Raw genomic sequence first — 19246 nt, forward strand, 5'->3', positions numbered from 1 at the left:
AACCGAAAAAACTGAACTGAATTCCTAAATTTTAATTTTTTTATTTTTCATTTTAAGTAATTTATAAGAATATAATAAATATGTAACTCAGTTAAATTTGGTCAAATGTATAACCACCTATTAATTAACAATGAACAAAATTATTTATACTTAAATACATTATTTTGTGCTAACTATTTTTTTCGGCCTCAAATTTTCAAGCTCAAATGGCAAAAACCGAACCGAAACCGAAACCGAATGATTTCAAAAATCCAAACACGGAAGTTTTTGTTTTCGGTTTGGTTTTAGCCTAAAACCACATCGAACCGCACCACGCACACCCCTAGGGATACACATTTATAATTCACTTGTTTGTGTTCGGGTAAATATGCGAGTGGGGAAACTTGCAGAGAGGAGAGAGAATGGGAGGGAGAAGAGGAGAGATAACGACATGGCGGTCTGGTTGCGCCCACCGCTATGGCCTATGGGTACTCTTAGACTTATTGGTCTAATGAGGTTTTCGGTTTAAATTCTTGCAAGTACAAGCTAAAGATGAAATTTAGGCGTTCAAAAAAGTTGACGTTTAATACAAGAGAAATTATCTTTTCCCTCGTTAGCCACCGCCCCCTCATCTTCGACCAGATTGGTACCACCCCGTGGTCACCTCTCTACTATGATTCTCGAGGTGGGTCTAGAGTCGATTATGTCACTTAGTTATTAATAAACATCTTCGCTATCTTACATAATCACAACATACAAAACCCTTTACCTTAGACCAAAATCAACGAAATGTTTTAACGTTGCTCGGTACAATGTGATAGTTGTTCATAATTGTTAATGTACATTGGGTGTGTTCGTACTCATATACATGGTTGGAAAATTTGAGGTCTTCTTTAGCTAGAAGGTTATTTTAAACCGTTTCCTTCACACTTTATTAAAAAGTAATAAGTACTAGAGTTATAAAAAATTGATTTGTCATAAATAATCACATTAATCCTATACCTCCATTTATGTAATAGCATTGCCTATGTTTCAACTATCACAATTTGCAAAGAACATTGATACACATACATATATACATATACACACACATAGAGAGAGCTATTAAGAGAAAATATATAATGTATTATTTAATTTCAGAGGATAATTAAAAACATGTCTATAACTACTTCTTCATGTTCTTCCATTGAGCATTGTTCAAATCTTGAGACCTTTCTTCACTCAGTTACTCCTGTTATCAAGCATGCTTCTGTTCCTTTGGTAAGTTCTCCTATAAATACATATACATATATATACACACACAGTTACACACACACAAAATATTAGGGACAACTATACACACACCGTTTCAATCGGCCATTCAGATTGGGGTTTGACGACCCTTTTGACCAAAAACTTTCTATGTTTCCGTCTATGGTCAGAACAACCGTTTGGATAATCACCAAACGGCCTTTCTGACCAATAGCTTCCAAAGTCTTTCCTTCTTTTTTTAATTGACTATTTGAGTGTTTTGTGAACGGACATTTGATGATGTGATATAACAAGACCCATAATTTTATTTGTCTTGATGAAAACATGTGGAATTTTCGCAGAGTGACATCAATGAAGTACAAACAAACATCGGATACAAAACTGCACATACAAAGCTACAAGATATATGGGAGATTTATGATGAATGGAGTTGTTGTGGTGTTGGTGTGCCTATTTTATTAGAGACCGGTGAAAGTATTGTTCAATATTATGTCCCTTATCTTTCTGCCATCCAAATATTTATAAACAAAACTACACCACTGGCTCTAACCATGACAACAATGAAGACACTAACGATAACAATTTAACGAAACTCGGTTGTTCAAGCTATGAAGATCATCTTTATGTTCAGTTTGATGAATCTTGCTCTCCATACATACGAGTGCCGTTTCTGGATAAAGTAAGTCAATGATTTTAATTGGTTTTTTAATTGCATTTATAATCCTAAAACTGTTAATTCATCCATTTGTTTTTTCATACACATAATAGTATATTTAATGGTTACAAATGTGGCGTATGATTTAATGCTAAGAAAGTAAGAAATAACTAGGTAACATTTTTTTTTTCAAAATGGTTTAATAAATTACAAATCTCTAATTAACTCAGTACATTTACTAATGGGTTGCCAGCCCATTGGTATGTTCAATATACATTAAGTTATTGAGACTAATAATTAAGCACGTATGGTTTACATGTAAAAAGACATCAGCTACCTAGTTGTATTATAAATACAAATACTTACTAAGACCATCTGTATCTGTAGTAGATTTGCGCCATACGATGTTATATCACGATAGGTGTTTTTTTGTCAAAAAAAAAAAATGCAGTGAACGGAGCACCCAGTCATTAACTTATTATTATTTAATAATAATAAAATAACAAACAAAGCCACCCACCAATCATTGACCCGACTTCTTGCCATATCCGGTGTTTTGTAGTAGGCGGCACCCACCCAAATAAAGCCCAAAGCACCCGGGGAACAGTGTACCCCCATCGTTTTAGGCCACCAATATCGTCCACTACACCTGGTCTGATAAGTTTTGTCTTGTTTTTTCTTTATGTAGATTATCGAGTTGGCTCAAAATTATCCCGAATTATTAACATTTGACATCAACGATATATCTCCAGCTAGTTGGATGTCCGTTGCATGGTATGTATTTTACGAATTATTTATTTTATATATAATCAAATTTATGTATGAAATTTATACTTTTCCTTTTATAATTTGACGGAAATAAATTAATTTGTAATATTTAATGTTTGGTGGCATTTTCAAACATAAAATCAAACAAGTTGATATTCTTAATTTAAAGAATACATGGTTTGAAATCTCAAAGTCAAATCCTCAAACCCACACGTGGTATATTTATCTAAAAAATCTAAAAATTATTGTTTAGTTAAAAAAATTACTTGTCAAAATTAAAACTTGAATCTTTAGTGTAAAATTATGATTGTGTTTGTGTGAGACAATCCAAGCATAAACTAAATGTATGTGTATATTTATTTGAATTTAATATATTTGTATTCAAATTTAAAGTAATAAATATTAATATAATTAGGAAAAAATGAAATAGGTAAAGTAATTAGTCTTGACTAAAGTATTTACACAACAAAAATTGTTGTGAAGTAATCTAGTCATTAAATAACTATAAAGTAATAATAAATAGTGCTAGCACAATTATTCAAGTTTTTTTTATATGTTTTACTTTATATATATTTGAGGGTAAGGCTATTTTTGAGGGGGAATAAAAATGAAAATGACGAGAGATACTTCTAGCCATACAAATAAACTTTTAAAAAATAAAAAAATAATAAAATATTCATAACTCAAAATTTAATAATAAAAGGATAAAGGTAAAAACACAAAATTGTTTCCACCATATTTTTCGTTCTAAAAAAAAAGACACAATGGTGGGTGAAAAAGATCATTGTGTTTTTTTGTTTATCATTGTATTTTGTGTTTATTTACGTCATTGATTATGTCTTTTTTTCTTTATATTGTGTTATATTATTCAACATTGTGTTATATTTTGTTTAACATTGTGTTATATTTTGTGATCTATTGTATATTTTTTTGTTATAACTATGTTTTTTGTTCATTTATGTCATTGTGTCTTTGATCTCGGCATTGTGTTTTTTCATCATTTTTTTATTTTTATTTTTTGAACGGAAATTATGGTGGAAACATTTCACTTTTTTAATTTTTTTTTCATTTATACTTTAAGTTATGATTTTTTTTAAAGTTATTATTTTAATGGTTTTTTTGGTAATCACAAACCTTTCTCACACTTTTTATATTTGTCTTCATTTGTATTTTAACTTTATCCATCTATTTGATCCCAACACTTAAATAAATATATACCAAAATCTGGTCTATAAAGAATAATATATAGATCATAAATAAAATAAAGAAATTAAATATGGTTATCAGGATGTTATATTTTTTAAACTAACAAAAACTCTATATAAGGTCATATGTTATGGGGTTATAATTTGGACGATTTTGGGCGCAGAGGGGCGCGAACACAGCACCCTGCCTATTTTTGGGCGAAAAAGGGCGGGGGCGAGTTCTTCTCGTCGCCTTGAAGAAGGGGCGAATTTCAGGTGGCGGGGCCGGCATGTATGGATATGTGTGTGTGTTATATATACATATATGTATATATTATATATATATATCTATAATATATATAAACGAAACTTTTAAAAGCTCTCTAGTTGCTCCCTACTTTTTCTCAAGCCACCAGATTACATTATTTGTAAATGGAAACTTCTCATGCATTTGACCCGAATTCACGGGTACGGGTCACACCAAACCCAGATATTTCTTAAACAAGTTATAACATCTCATTAAATTAAAAGTTAATCTCACCAAATATTTGATATAAAAATCCTATAAAGTAGGGATATACTAAAAATTAATATATAATTTATTTAAAAAAAGATATATATTATTTATAATTAATAAAATTAATTTTATAATAAAAAAAATAAACGGGTATTGGGTCTCACCAAACCCATATAGCTTTTAAATCAGATTATAACATCTCATTTATTTGTGAAACAATTTATCATCAAACCATATGTATATTATTAACTTTCATACAATAAAAAAAATAAAAATTCAAAAAATATATAAATATTAGAAACAAATAATATAAAACAACCTCCGTAATACGGGGGGAAAAACTGGTATATATTATTATTATTATTATATTACTATTTGTAGCCCCTGCACCATTACACCTTAAAAATATATTCTCACCCCTTGCTTACTAGGGGTGAGTAATATAAGGGTTGGACCCTTAAAACCCGGTTACCCGACTCTTAAAACCCTTAATTAGACCCAAATAAATAATATGGGTAGGGTAAAGGGTATTTAAATTTCATCTTAAAGGGTAAAAAGGTTTCAAGGGTCCGACCCTTTTTCAAACCCTTGACCTGTTTACTAGATAGATATACGCCAGATTCTCGATTAATATGAAATTTATGAGAGGTTTGTATTTCATATATGATTCATCAGAAATTTAACTATTAAGAAAAATAAAAATAAGGGTCATACTACTGAATGGAAACATATATATGGAAATCACTAAATTGTTCTCTACGAGTAATTTGTGAATGTGAATATTGTTTGCATCAGCTCAAATGATTGATAAACTTTCGAAGTTAAACTTTACTATGTTATTAAATGAAAGTATAATTGTTCTAGGATTCATATATTAAAGTCATTTATGAGATATGAAACTAATAAATCCAGAAAAAAGAGATGTGATTAATGTCTTAAAGGGTAAAGAGTTAGACCCTTGAAACCCTTATTTATACCCGACCCTTTTATTGGTTAGAGGGTAGGGTCGAGGGTCCACGTTTCTTCCTACAAGGGTAAAGGGTCCGGGTAGGGTATTAGGTAAAAGGGTATGATCTTACCCTTTGAACAGTCATATTACTGACTGAGCGACACACAACGCAAAACGCCTCAGTTTATAACCCCTTCACTATGCATAACCTAATAAATAATTAAAACTTAAAGAATAAACGTTATTCCTACCGGGGCCCAACCTTTTGGTGTTTCACTTTCATCTTATCCTTTCCCCTTTTGGTTATTATTATTTTATTATCTTTGTATATTTACTTTTCCAGTTTTCCCTATTTCATCACGTTGTCTTAATGGTTTATTTGGCGTCTATTTGATGGTGTCATGTGAATGACCATGTTGGCGGTAAAATTTTCATGATGGTGACATGAGACTTAAATAAAATTAATGAAAAAAACCATAAATATGAAAAAAGACTTGTAAACATAAACATGATATATAACATAAATATGAAAAGACTTAGGGGGTGTTTGTTTTTTCTTCAAACATCTTCAAGGGAGCTAATGTCTGCAGGCGCGCAGACATTACCCTTGAAGACTGTTTGTTTTTTTTCATAAAACAGATCTGAAGTTATCTTCTTTCATCTTAAAAGAAAAGCAAGGAAATCTTGCTTAAAACATCTTCACAAAAAAACCCTACTCTTCTCCCTTTGCAGCCACCCTCTCATCCACTGCTCCTACCACCGTCCGCCAACACCACCACCCACCGTACGCCGCCACCACCACCCCCGTACCCCGCCGCCACCGTCCACCACCATCCACCGCCACCACCACCGTCCACCACCCACCATCCATCACCACCACCGTCCACCACCCACCATCCATCACCACCACCGTCCGCCACCACCACCACCATCCATCACCGCCACCACCACCATCCATCACCCACCACCACCACCATCCATCACCGCCACCACCACCACCATCCATCACCGCCACCACCACCGTCCACCACCCACCATCCATCACCACCACCGTCCACCACCCACCATCCATCACCACCACCGTCCGCCACCACCACCACCATCCATCACCACCACCGTCCGCCACCACCACCACCATCCATCACCACCACCACCATCCATCACCGCCACCACCACCATCCATCACCCACCACCACCACCATCCATCACCACCAACCACCAACCAAAACCATCCATCACCACCACCCATTGTCCACCACCACCATCCACCGCCACTACCCACCGTCCGCCGCCACTACCACCATCCACCACCACCACCTTCCACCACCCACCAAAACCAAATCGGCATGGCAAGCAAAGACTAAAAACTAGATGTAACTTGAATAAATGACTTCTATCTTGTGAGATAAGTTTGACAGTTATGCAGACAGTATCAGCTTATAAAAACAAACAGTCTTATATTTTCAGCTTGCAGATCTTCAGACCACATCTTCAGTTGCAGACATGAAAACAGATGAAATCAGCTTGCAGACAGTTTATGTCTGCAAAAACAAACAGCACCTTACACGAACATAACCTGTGTAATTAATAAATAATGTATTTGTTGATATATTTTTTTATATTAATACTTTAATGTTTAAATTCACAAAAAAGAAATTTGAAAAGTTCTTTTTACATTTTTTAGGCAATTATGTTTAATTGTTTAAACAATGCCAACTTCTTTCTAAACTTTTAACTTTGGTATAATACCCGAATAATTTAAAATTTTACATAATAGCATTTTGAATGAAAATAAAAAATAGACAAATGGGTTAAACACTTAAATGTGTCAACCGCATATATACAAACTCGCTAGGCTGACATGTATGGTACTTGTTTAACGCATTTATGCGTGTCAAAAATTCACACTCGTAGTTTACAAGGAAATAATGTATGTAATTATTGTTAATAGCCATTCAAAATAGTAATAAAAAAATTACAGTTTAATAAATTGCTTAAAAATGTTTTATTTTTTCTTTGGTATTTGTTGTATAGGTACCCTATTTATCATATTCCTGCTAGCATTTACAGTAAGGATCTCTGCACTTGTTTCCTCACCTTCCATACTCTATCATCCTCCTTCCAAGGTAACATATCACAAGTAAATCCAAGGTTTTTTTTTTATTTATTTCAAATATAATATTATAATAAAACATTTTCTTAAAAAGCATACTATTATGAAACACTGCTTGTTTTTGCCCCACTAAGGTAATGCTAGTAGGGTGTAAACTATACGGTCGAGTTGCTTGTGAACTACTTAAAAACGGCCAAGACTCATTAAAAGTTCAAACAAAGCAGGACTTAAATTAGTTAAGTTACTATATATACTAAAAGTTCAAAAAGTTCGTTTCATATATCAAGCTTGATTAGGATCGATCTTAAATTAACAAATTATTTATTTAACCATGAGAGTAATTTTCATTAAATAAACATTGTTGCGGTAAGAGAACTAAATAGTATATGTTATGTTTTATATATAAGAAAATTAAAAATAATATATATCTATAGATATATATGTATATAAAAACAATTAAACAAATCATAAATACTTTCTCCGTCCCATTAAAAGTTATATTTTGATTTTCACATTCAATTTCTTAATTCTATTTCAATTTGGTGTAATATTAATGGACCACATTTGTGTTAAGACCCTTGATTAATATTGTGGTAGATTACAATGAAGAAGGTGATCAAGAAGCGTTGGATCTTGTTCCGTTCGGTCTAGCAACTTACAAAATGCAAGGCAACGTGTGGAATAACAGCGACAAAGGTGACGACGAAAAGATTAAAGATTTTTCCTCATGGCTGAAACAACTTCGTGTCCAACACCATGATTTCAACTTTTTTACCCAATAAGAATTTGATGGGATTTCTCTAATTGCATGTCTTGACTTTTTAGAAAGTCAATAAATCAGCTTTGACTCTTTTTAGAAAAGTCAACTGTTGCTTCTTTGAGTTTATTCTTTTTTAGAACTTTTTTTTAACTTCAAAAAATGTTTGATTCAACTTTTGTTTAAACATTTGTTACCATTATAAAATTTTTAACTTTTGGTAGTAGTTGGTTGGTCTGCCTACAAATTAATAAAGACCGAAGACGTATTTGAGGCCCATTATTGTCCAGGCCCAAAATTCTTTTATTGGATGATTGGATTAGAGGTGTTCAAAACGGTTTGGGACTAGGAACCGGAACCGGTTCCTAACCGGTTCCTATATTCAAAACCCCTTTTCAAACCGGTTCCAGGCTCGAACCGGTTAGGGAACCGAACCGGTTCTCCCACCCTCGGACCCCTAACCTATCTAACCGGTTCTTACCGGTTCCTAACCCGGTTCCTGTACCGTAACCGGTCAAAAAACGGCTATTTTTGACCCCAACGGTCAAAAAACGGCCAAAAAAACGGTTAGGAACCGATTCCGGTTCCAGAACCGGTTCCGGTTCGGTTCCGTTTCCTACCCGCCCCCACTCAGAAATGCAAGAACCGGTCACGGATCATCGGGTTGAATCAGATAGGGTCCGGTTCCTACAAAAAACGGGTAGGAACCGGTTCGGGTCCACCGGTTCGGTTCCAGGAACCGGTTTCGTTGAACATCTCTAGATTGGATCCATTATTTGACCTTTTCCTTCACAAAGTTGTAAAATTAAGCATTAACTCGTAAATAATAAATATTACTTCTTTCAGGTTCATTTTCAGGAAACATATAAAGTGTGAGGGAAAAAATCATCTTTCATGTCAATCATTCAGTGTAAGTAAGGTGGTGTTTGTTTTTTCAAAGGTAAAATGTCTGCAGTCTGCGGACCACCTGCAGACATCTGTAGCAGAAGAGGTGGACCAAATCTCTGCAGTCTGCAACAAGAAGACTGTTTGTTTTTTAACGTCTGCAGACTATTAAAATAAACTGAAATTAAATAACTATACATTAAATAAAAACTATTATATAAATAATAGGTTGGTTCAAGCTCGGACATGTTTATTAACCAAGCTTATTTTGAGGCTACAGCTCGGGCTCAGTTGGACCCGCAAGACTCACCTTGAACAGGGACGTCTGCGCAATGACCAACTGCTCCAGCAGGACCCACCATGCTCAAAGAACCTTACGCGCAGTACGCCAGCTGTACCCGCAGGGAAAGCCTCCCAATGGTGAAGTACCCCGCCTGTTCCCGCAGTTGCGGATACAAGCCATCAGGGAAGGCTACCCGCACTAACAGCAAGGCTACACGCACAAGGCATTCGTTACTTCAGTAGTCACATGAAGGAATGAGCAAGGCGGGAATACTCCCGCCTAAATGAGCCAGTCCGTATGCTTCTGAAAGGTCTTTCGTACTATACCTACTAAGGTATGGGCGGAACAGACAATTTGACCAGAGCAGCCCATGAACTAATCACAGGGTGACAGCTCACCGACAACAATACGAGGAGGAGCACCCTCTAGTACTGTTTGTCACTATTAGCCGCTGCCTACTCACCAACCCTTACGAGGGGACGTGCGCAGCCTACAGTTGGTGGAACAGTGCGCAGCCGGCAGTAAAGGAACAGTATACAGCCGACCTTATTACTGTTGGCCGTAACCTATCCACCAACAAGCATGGCCTGTGCATACGTCCACTGTTGGTAGAACAGGAATACTATTCAGCCGGCTGTACCTGCTTGGAAACCTACCTTCGGCTATAAATACTCCAACACCTTGGAATGGTAAGAGGATCATCTGATATCTCAATATTATCTAGCAATCTCTTAATATACACTTATATTCAGAGCAATCTAGTCTGATTCTCACGCCGGAGGGTGGTCACAAGGAGGAACCCCCCCTTCTCAGTGACGAGCTTACGGTGTCTGTTTTGCAGGTCCCCCTGAAGAACAACCTTCTCTGCTGGACCTCATCCGTGGGAAACATTACTTAACCCCCAGATTATCTATAATATGCCTGTGGGTTCACTTAGTGTTTCTTCATTGGCGCCATCCGTGCATAAAAGCTAGAACTATTTTAGTTTTTTCAAAATTTCTGAAGAAATGGTTAACGTTACTCCGGTCCCAAGGCCAGTAACCGACCAAGAAACCCCGGTAACCACAACCCCAGCAACTGGGGGAACACCGGCGGTTATACAAATCTTACGAACACTACCCCGACTACCCAAGCCGGGGCAAGTGCAGTAAATATTCCACTGGGGTTCACTGATGCCCAGTTGGAAAAACGAACGAGGGCCCCTCGCCAAACACTAGATCAAGTGAAGGCGTGGACCGAAGCACGTCAAAGAGAGTTCCAAGCTGAATTGGATGAACGCTTGCGTTCAGTTCAACAAGCTGACGAATTCGGCAGTACTCGCCAACAGCTCAATATGAACAGCGAGTGCGAGTACTCAGACGAGGAGAGAGAAGAATCCGACACCGACGCAAACCCTCGCCATAAGGCGAAAGGGAAGCGTAAGGAAACGGACTCCCAGCCAAAAAGGAATTTTGGGGAAGCTTTTAAACCAACAAATGCGGAGAGAAACCCGCGTGACTTCTCAAAAACCTTTAGGCCAACTGCTACAAATGCAGGAAAGTCAAAGTTTGCAAGGGACATTGCGGAAGCAATCGCCCCGAGAAGTGCCAAACAAATGTCTAACATTGGCACTTATGATGGTCTATCCGACCCAGACGACCACTTGGACAGATTCATTGCGGGGGCAACCGTCAGTAACTGGACGGAACCCACGTGGTGTTATATGTTCCAGATGACTCTGGTTGGAGCGGCCAGGGCATGGTTCGATCGTTTACCGGTCCACCACATATATGACTGGGCGGACTTTCAGAACAAGTTCAGCCAGCACTTCAGCCAACAGAGGAAATACACCGAGGAACAGTGGACAATCCTCAACTGCGTTAGAGAGGAGGATGAATCTTTATTAGACTTCATCACCCGCTTCAACTCCAAAAAGCTAAGTCTCGGCAACGTAAGTGAAGATCTTGTTCGCGCTGCTTTCATCCAAGGCGCCGAATACCCGGAGCTTATCCGCACATTGACGGGTAAGGATGGCATGCCATCAACATGGGATGCCATCATGACGGCGGCCAAGCGCTTTGCCGAGACGGAGAAGCAACTGGGAAGGGACCTCCCCCAGAGTACACACCTCTACACGCAGAGGACAAGAGAGAACAATGTCCGGATCGCCCGGCAGAACAAAAAGAGGAAGCTAGGTATCTGGCAGTCAAGGGTAAACTTTGACACCTCATCCAGCTCTCGCCCTCTTGTTGGCGGAAGAAATCACACACACCCTTCAAGCCAAAAGCACCGGTGGACGCCACTCACCAAAAGCGTCACGGAGATATTTGCCACTGAAAAGCTACCGTGGCCAAAAGCTCCAGTGATCCGGCACCGACCTAATGCGGATCAGAGCAAATCCTGTGACTTCCACGGGACAAAAGGTCATGGTACGGAAGAGTGTACATCCTTGAAGGATATTGTTGAAGCATTCGTCAAGGATGGAAGATTGGCACACCTGGTGGCATCAATCAAGAAGGGAGGACGGAACGACAACCGGTACCGGGGCAACGGACGAAAGCCCGTTGACATCAGCATCAACATGGTTCATGGCAACATCAGAGGAAGAAAAAGGCGAACGCCAGAACCATGCGCGTGGAAGGAAGCTGAGGTGCGCTTCCCGCGAGTGCCAGGAGGACCCAGCAAAGAAGGCCCTATCGTCATAAAAAGCCAGCTGGGGCACTACATCACTTCTCGCACTCTTGCTGACAACGGCGCCTCGTCAACGGTGATGTACAGGCAGTTCTTCGACAAGCTAGATGACGAAGACAAGGAGCGCCTGGAAACGATCTGCGCCTCGATGGAAGGGTTTGATGGCAGCACAAACACCCCCCTGGGTATCCTATCTTTCCCCGTCACTCTTACAGATGGAAAACACTCCCGCACAGAAGACGTGGACTTTGTCGTGATGAGGAAGCCACACCACACGTACGACATTCTCTTCGGGAGAGACGGGATGGCAAGATTCAACGCCGTGGTATCCTCAGTCCACGGCATGATGGGATGGCCAACAGCTGAGGGTGTAGCGATGATCACCGGCATTCCCCAGGTATGCATCGCATCTGTCTCATCTAAACCCAAACCAAAGATGGCTAAACCAACCATCACCGAACCAGAAAGATGGGCCTTCAATGGCAAGTACCCTGACCAGGCCGTAACCATTGGCCCAACAATTGTTGATCCCACACGCACCTTACTTAAGCGCTTATTACAAAGGAACGCCGACATCTTCGCGTGGACACCAGCTGACATGACTGGTGTACCCCGGAGTAAGGCAGAGCATAAGCTCAAATGCGATCCGGCTGTCACACCGATCGTACAAAAGCGCAGAGTAATGGGGCCAGAACAAACTAACGCGTGTAGAACCCAAGTCAAGGAACTTCTTGACGCAGGCATCTTACGCGTTAGTAGATATCAAACTTGGGTTGCAAATCCCGTTATGGTACCGAAGAATGACAAGCAATGGCGCATGTGCATAGATTTCAAGGATTTGAACAAAGCATGCCCCAAAGATTGTTATCCGTTACCTGAAATTGATCTTAAGGTGGATTCGTTGGCACCATTCCGCCTTAAATGCTTCCTGGACGCGTATAAGGGGTACCATCAAATCCACATGGCCGTTGATGATCAGGACAAAACCGCTTTTCGGACGCCCGATGGCACATTTTGTTATCAAATGATGCCATTCGGACTTAAGAATGCCCCGTCCACATACCAACGCCTGATGGACAAAGAGTTTCATTCCCAAATTGGGAGGAACTTGGAAGTCTACATGGATGACTTGGTCATCAAAAGCCCTGACCCAGAAGCGATGTTGAAAGACATCGAAGAAACTTTCAACACGCTCAGGAAGATAAACATGAAGCTCAACCCAAGCAAGTGTGCCTTTGGAATGGAAGAAGGGAAGTTCTTGGGGGTCATCGTCACTAAAGATGGCTTCAGAGCGAACCCTGAAAAGGTCGAAGCCATTATCAAAATGGAATCACCTACTACCATCAAACAGGCTCAGACACTGAATGGACGACTAGTGGCACTTAATCGCTTTTTGGCAAACCTCGCGGATAAGTCGTTTCCCTTCGTGTCAACGTTGAGAAACTGTTTGAAGAAAACGCACTTCCGCTGGACACCAGAAGCGGAAGCAGCTTTTCAGGAGATTCGGTCACGCTTGATCGAACTCCCAACACTCACAGCACCAGAAGCGGGAGAGGAGTTAATCCTATACCTTTCCGCAACTGATAGAGCAACCGGGGCAGTCCTGCTAGTAGAGCGAAAAGGCATCCAGATGCCAATCTATTATGTCAGCCATATCCTAACAGACGTAGAAACCCGGTACTCTACCATCGAAAAATTAGTCTTCGCACTTATACACGCTTCACGCAGGTTAAGACGATATTTCCAGGGTCACCCAATCACCATTCTCTCCAACTTCAAACTTGCAAACGTTCTAGGCAAACCCGAGTTATCGGGACGCCTAGCCAAATGGGCAATTGAGTTGGGAGAGTACGCGATAAAGTATAAGCCAAGACCAGCCATAAAAGGCCAGGTTCTGGCCGACTTTATTACAGAAGTGCCTGCATCACGGGAAAAAGAGTGCCAGGAAGAGGCTCAACCCTCTCCAGCACAAGACATCAATGATGTCTGGCGACTCTACACTGACGGGGCAGCCAATAACGAGGGTTCAGGCGCAGGGCTAAAGCTAACCAACCCAGCGGGCCAAGAATACACTTACGCTATTCGACTGGATTTTCCAAGTACGAATAACGAAGCCGAGTATGAGGCATTCCTGGCTGGGCTGAGAATTGCGCGTAAGATGGGAGTGAAAAACTTGGAAGCCTACGTGGATTCCATGTTAGTAGCCAATCAAATCAACGGGACGTACACGGCCGTGAACGACACAATGGCCCTGTACCTCGCACGAGCAAAATCCCTTATGCGCGATTTCAATGACTGCAAAGTCATACACGTCAAGCGAAGTGAAAACAAATCTGCGGATGCGTTAAGCAAGCTTGCATCATTAGCCTTCACCCACTTAGGAAAGGATATCCGCATTGAACTCCTCGAGACACCATCGGTCCCGCACAAGGAAATTTGTGTCATCCAAACCAGCACGGAAACGTGGATGACACCAATAATAAAATACCTTGCGGCAGGTACACTACCAGAATCCAAAACACAGGCAAGATAACTACGCTGTAAAGCACTGAATTATCAACTGATAGATGACATCCTTTACAGACGTAACTTTCTTGGCCCACTCTTAAGATGCGTGGACAACCAAGATGCTGACTACCTCCTAAGGGAAGTACACGAAGGCATCTGTGGAGTACACGCAGGTCCCCGCGCTGTTGTAGCCAAGCTAAACAACGCGGGATACTTTTGGCCGGGGATGCATACGGATGCACTGGCATACATCAGAAAATGCAGGTCTTGCCAGCTTTACGCACCCAACACGCACCGCCCGAAGAATGAACTTGTTCCAGTCACTTCTTCATGGCCATTTCAGAAGTGGGCCATCGATGTGACAGGCCCATTTCCTACAGCAGCAGGAAATGTTCAGTTCCTAGTGGTAGCCATCGACTACTTCACCAAGTGGATAGAAGCAAAACCTTTAGCCCAAACAACCGCGAAACATATCAAAAAATTTATTTGGGAATTTATTATTTGTCGTTTTGGACTTCCACAGAATTTGGTGAGCGATAACGGCACCAACTTTGCTGACAAGAAGCTACAACAGTGGCTGAAAGAACTTCAAATCACCCACACCTTTACCTCAGTGGCACACCCGCAAGGTAATGGTGAGGTGGAAAGAGCAAACAAGAGCATCGTCGAAGGCATCAAGAAAAGACTCTTGGAACACAGATCCGGCTGGGTGGACGAGCTTCCGCACGTCCTTTGGGCAAACAGAACGCTGAAGAAGGCCAGTACGGGAGAAACCCCGTTCAGCCTCATTTATGGTACGGAAGCCATGGTCCCGGTCGAAATTGGTTTACCCTCACCAAGGATCTTGATTCAGCCAGAAGACAATGATGCGGAAAGACGGTTGGATCTTATGCTGACCGAGGAACGCAGAGACTTAGCCGCAGTGCGTGAAGAGAACTACAAGCGACAAATGCAAAAGTACTACAACACGCGGGTAAAACTCTGCAACTTCAATGTAGGAGACTACATACTGCGTAACAACGAGGCTTCGAACCAAGAACGCCCAGGAAAACTGGCCCCGGTCTGGGAAGGGCCATACATTATCAAAGAAGTCCTGGGAAAGGGCGCATACCGGCTCGAAAGGCTCGATGGCACTCCCATCCCAAGAACATGGAATGGAGCTCAATTACGCAAATGTTATATGTAGATCAATTCCAAAACTTGTAAAGAAAAGGCCTAGAGCCACTTCTAATGGAAATGATTCTCCTTTCATAATGTGTTAACTTTACCTTTATACTTATGAACTTCCCACACTGGTGCCGGTATTCACCGCATAAATGGGGAAGAAGTAAGTCGTTACGTGTGGAAGGCGGCAAAACCCGCATAAACACAACGCTAAAAATAAGGAAAACCTACACGCAGGTCAGATGTAAGTAAAGTTTAGCCATCCTTGTAAGTGCAAGTGACGGTCTTACCCGCACAATCACGAACAAGGAAGCAAAACTTCAACTATCATCTACCACGTTCAAAGGTTATCCTAAAAAAGGATGAGGAAAACCTACACGCAGGTCAGATATGGGTGAAGTTTAGCCATCCTACTAAGTGCAAGTGACGGTCCTACCCGCACAATCACGAAAGAGGAAGCAAAACTTCACACCTATTATCTACCACGTTCAAAGGTTAACTTATCCTCAAAAGATGAGGAAAACCTACACGCAGGTCAGATGTAAGTAAAGTTTAACCATCCTTGTAAGTGCAAGTGATGGTCTTACCCGCACAATCACGAACAAGGAAGCAAAACTTCAACCTATCATCTACCACGTTCAAAGGTTATCCTAAAAAAGGATGAGGAATACCTACACGCAGGTCAGATATGGGTGAAGTTTAGCCATCCTACTGCGTGCAAGTGACGGTCCTACCCGCACAATCACGGAAGAGGAAGCAAAACTTCACACCTATCTACCACGTTCAAAGGTTAACTTATTCTAAACACTTGGAAAATTGCTAATTTAAACTAAAGTATGCAAGTCATATAACGTTTATAAAGCAGGGAATCCAATGAAAGAAGCGGTCTTAGCCGCACAAAGATTTATATTTCATAAATATTCGTTACAAGAATGGCCGGGTAACTACCCGCCTACAAGAAAGTAAATCTATACAAACTAAATCTATCCTAGCGGCGGGAAGGGATCTTCAGGATCAGGCTTCAGGGCCACTTCCACTTGGACCAGCGCCGTCAGTAGAGCGTGGCAGTTCAAGGAAAGCCTTAAGGATAGCTAGCCCATCATCAGCAGCAGCAACTTCATTCACCTTCTCCACCACCGGATGCGGGAAGGCAGCATACTGGTTCACTGCTTGGTCGTAAATAGCTTCAGTATCCACATTATACAAAGGGAAGTTGGAAGGCGGGACGCCTTTCTCAACGAACCCTAGACCAAGCAGGAAGCCGGCCCGTTCCCCATCCTCGTGAGAAGCGTTGAGGGCTGCGCTCATAGCATCGTCGTAAGATGTCTCTGAGAAGACCCGATGCACAACCTACAAAAAAAAAAAAAAAAAAAAAAAAAAAAAACAAGTGTCAACACCCTTTCTATTTACAAAGAAGAGCGTAAAGACATGAAAGCTTACCTGAGACAACGCTTCTCGAAGAAGCCATTCCTTGGCAACCAGAGCTTCTTGGAGGGCAGCTTGAGCTTCGTTACGGGCGCGTTCGGCTTCACTCTTGTTAAGGTTGGCAAGCAACACTTCTTTAGCCGCAGCCTCTTCGACGCCCTTTAGCTTCCGCTCAGTATGGTCAAGCACCCCCCTCTGGTCCAAGATCTCCTGGAGCTTTTTGGCGTCTTCCATCGCCAAGGCATCATGAGCCTGCTGGAGAGCCTCTAATTTGGCTTTAAGTTCTTCATTCTCCACGCGCAGAGGCTCAGCAACAGCTTCAGCCTTGGTGGCCCTCTCGGTTGCGTTCCTCGCAGTTTCCTTAGCCAGCCGAAGCTGTTCATTAACAGCTTGGGCAGCCTTGGAACGGGCCTCGAGTCGAGCCTGAACTTCAACCTCGAGGGCCTTGAAGGCCTTCTCCTTCTCCGCAGCCACTGCGGCAAGTTTTAGATTCTCCTCCCGGACAGCCCGCGCCTGAGCTACTTCCTTGAGGCGAGCTGCTTTTAACTTGTCGTTTTCACGACAAAGCAGCTCGACGCGCGGCTGCATCCGGGCCAGGAGAACCCGAAGCTCATTGGTTAGCCTACCCTCCTGGTAGCTAGCCATGGCTTCCCCCAACGCACCACTGGGAGCAGCGTGACGAGCCCATTCCACGCACTCCACAGGGGTGCGAAGGGTTGTTCCTCGGCGAATGTTCCATCGTGGAACATACACTTCATTGGAATCTGACACTGCAAAAAACACAAAGCAGTTAGGAAAAGATGATAAAATATAATTATATAAAATGGGCCAGAAGAACCCTACGCACCTGTAGGGTCAATAACAGGCCGATAGCCGCCGAACACATCACCTGAACCCAAAGGAAATCCATCCAAGAGGTCAGGCAGATGGGAAGGTGGCAAAGATTGGCGGGAAGCCCCATGCGTACCTGATGGACCGGCCGTCGTTGCCGATGGCGGGGGCATGGTAGCAGCCGCCGGGGTCGCCGTCGCGGTCGCTGCCGCGGAATCCGCAGCAATAGTAACCGCCGGCTCGGTGAAGGATGCTGTAAAAAACGAGTGAGCAACTGAACCAGCGGAAGCAGGCGCAGGCGCCTGGGTCGACGCCTCAGGTAGGCTGACCAAGCCTACCGTCATTGGCGGAGAGGTACTACTAGTCGCTTCACCCTGGAATGCGCCAACATCCACGCCTGCGTAAAGAAGAAAAGTGTTAAACAGATTAAGCTATGAAGATAAAAGCTAAAGGAAAGTTGTACTTACGGGTTTTCTTGAGCCTAAAGGTACGGAGAGGCGGGGACGGACCCGATGGAGCCGGCCTCTTTGCGCCGGTCACCGTCGTCTTCTTTGGCTCTCCGGAGGTGACAGTCGCAACCTCCGGAGCTGTGGTCTTACCACCACCGGGATTCCCCGCCACCTCTTCGCTCTCGGTCTCCGAATCAGACCGAGGCGCTGGATCGGCAGTGGAGGCCTTCTCCTTCCCCTTCCCGCCGGCAGCCTTCTTCTTCCGCACCAACGGAGGACCATCTGCGGATTCCTCATCAGAACATACGATTAGAGGAATTCCAGCAGAGGTTTCAACATTGAGGGGTCGAGGGTCGAAGAGCGCCTTACCTGGCCGACGGGCGCTAAGGATCTCATGGCCTAGCGGATAGACCTCCACGAACCGATCCGCCGTTTGATCTAGGATGGGCAACTCGTTCTCATCTAGAGCGCGAGTACCCATCCGTGCGGGACCGTCAGCCTCCCGCGGGTTCAGGAGCGACTGCAAGTCGTTCCCCTCTGAAATAAACAAGAAAAAGTTAGAAGAAATTCAAAATCAACAAAAGGGAAAAAGGCATACCCTAAGGAACAGAGTTCGAACCGTATTCGAGGACGATCGGAATCTTGCGCGCATCAGCCTCCTTCCACACCCGGCTCATCCCCAGCATCACCATCCCGGACTCCGCAAACCGGTAAACCGGAGATTGGACCCGAGATATCTTCGCAAACCATTCCGCCTCCTGGTAGCTGGAGGCGTGAAAGCTGGGAAGTACTTGCCCGTTCCTGAATTTCATGGCAATGGGGATGGCGCGAGCGGATATGAAAAAGAACTCCCGCTTC

The 19246-nt window shown here is 42.1% G+C and overlaps 1 pseudogene; it reads left to right on the forward strand.

The window, feature by feature from the left end:
• Positions 1–1066: 1066 nt before the first annotated feature.
• LOC143611638 (uncharacterized) lies at positions 1067–8198 on the forward strand (annotated as a pseudogene).
• The last annotated feature ends 11048 nt before the right edge of the window (positions 8199–19246 follow it).

Source organism: Bidens hawaiensis, unplaced genomic scaffold (assembly GCF_021521415.1).
Source record: "Bidens hawaiensis isolate Kalapana, Puna unplaced genomic scaffold, B.hawaiensis_p1.1 tig00031815_1, whole genome shotgun sequence".
NCBI lineage: Eukaryota > Viridiplantae > Streptophyta > Magnoliopsida > Asterales > Asteraceae > Bidens > Bidens hawaiensis.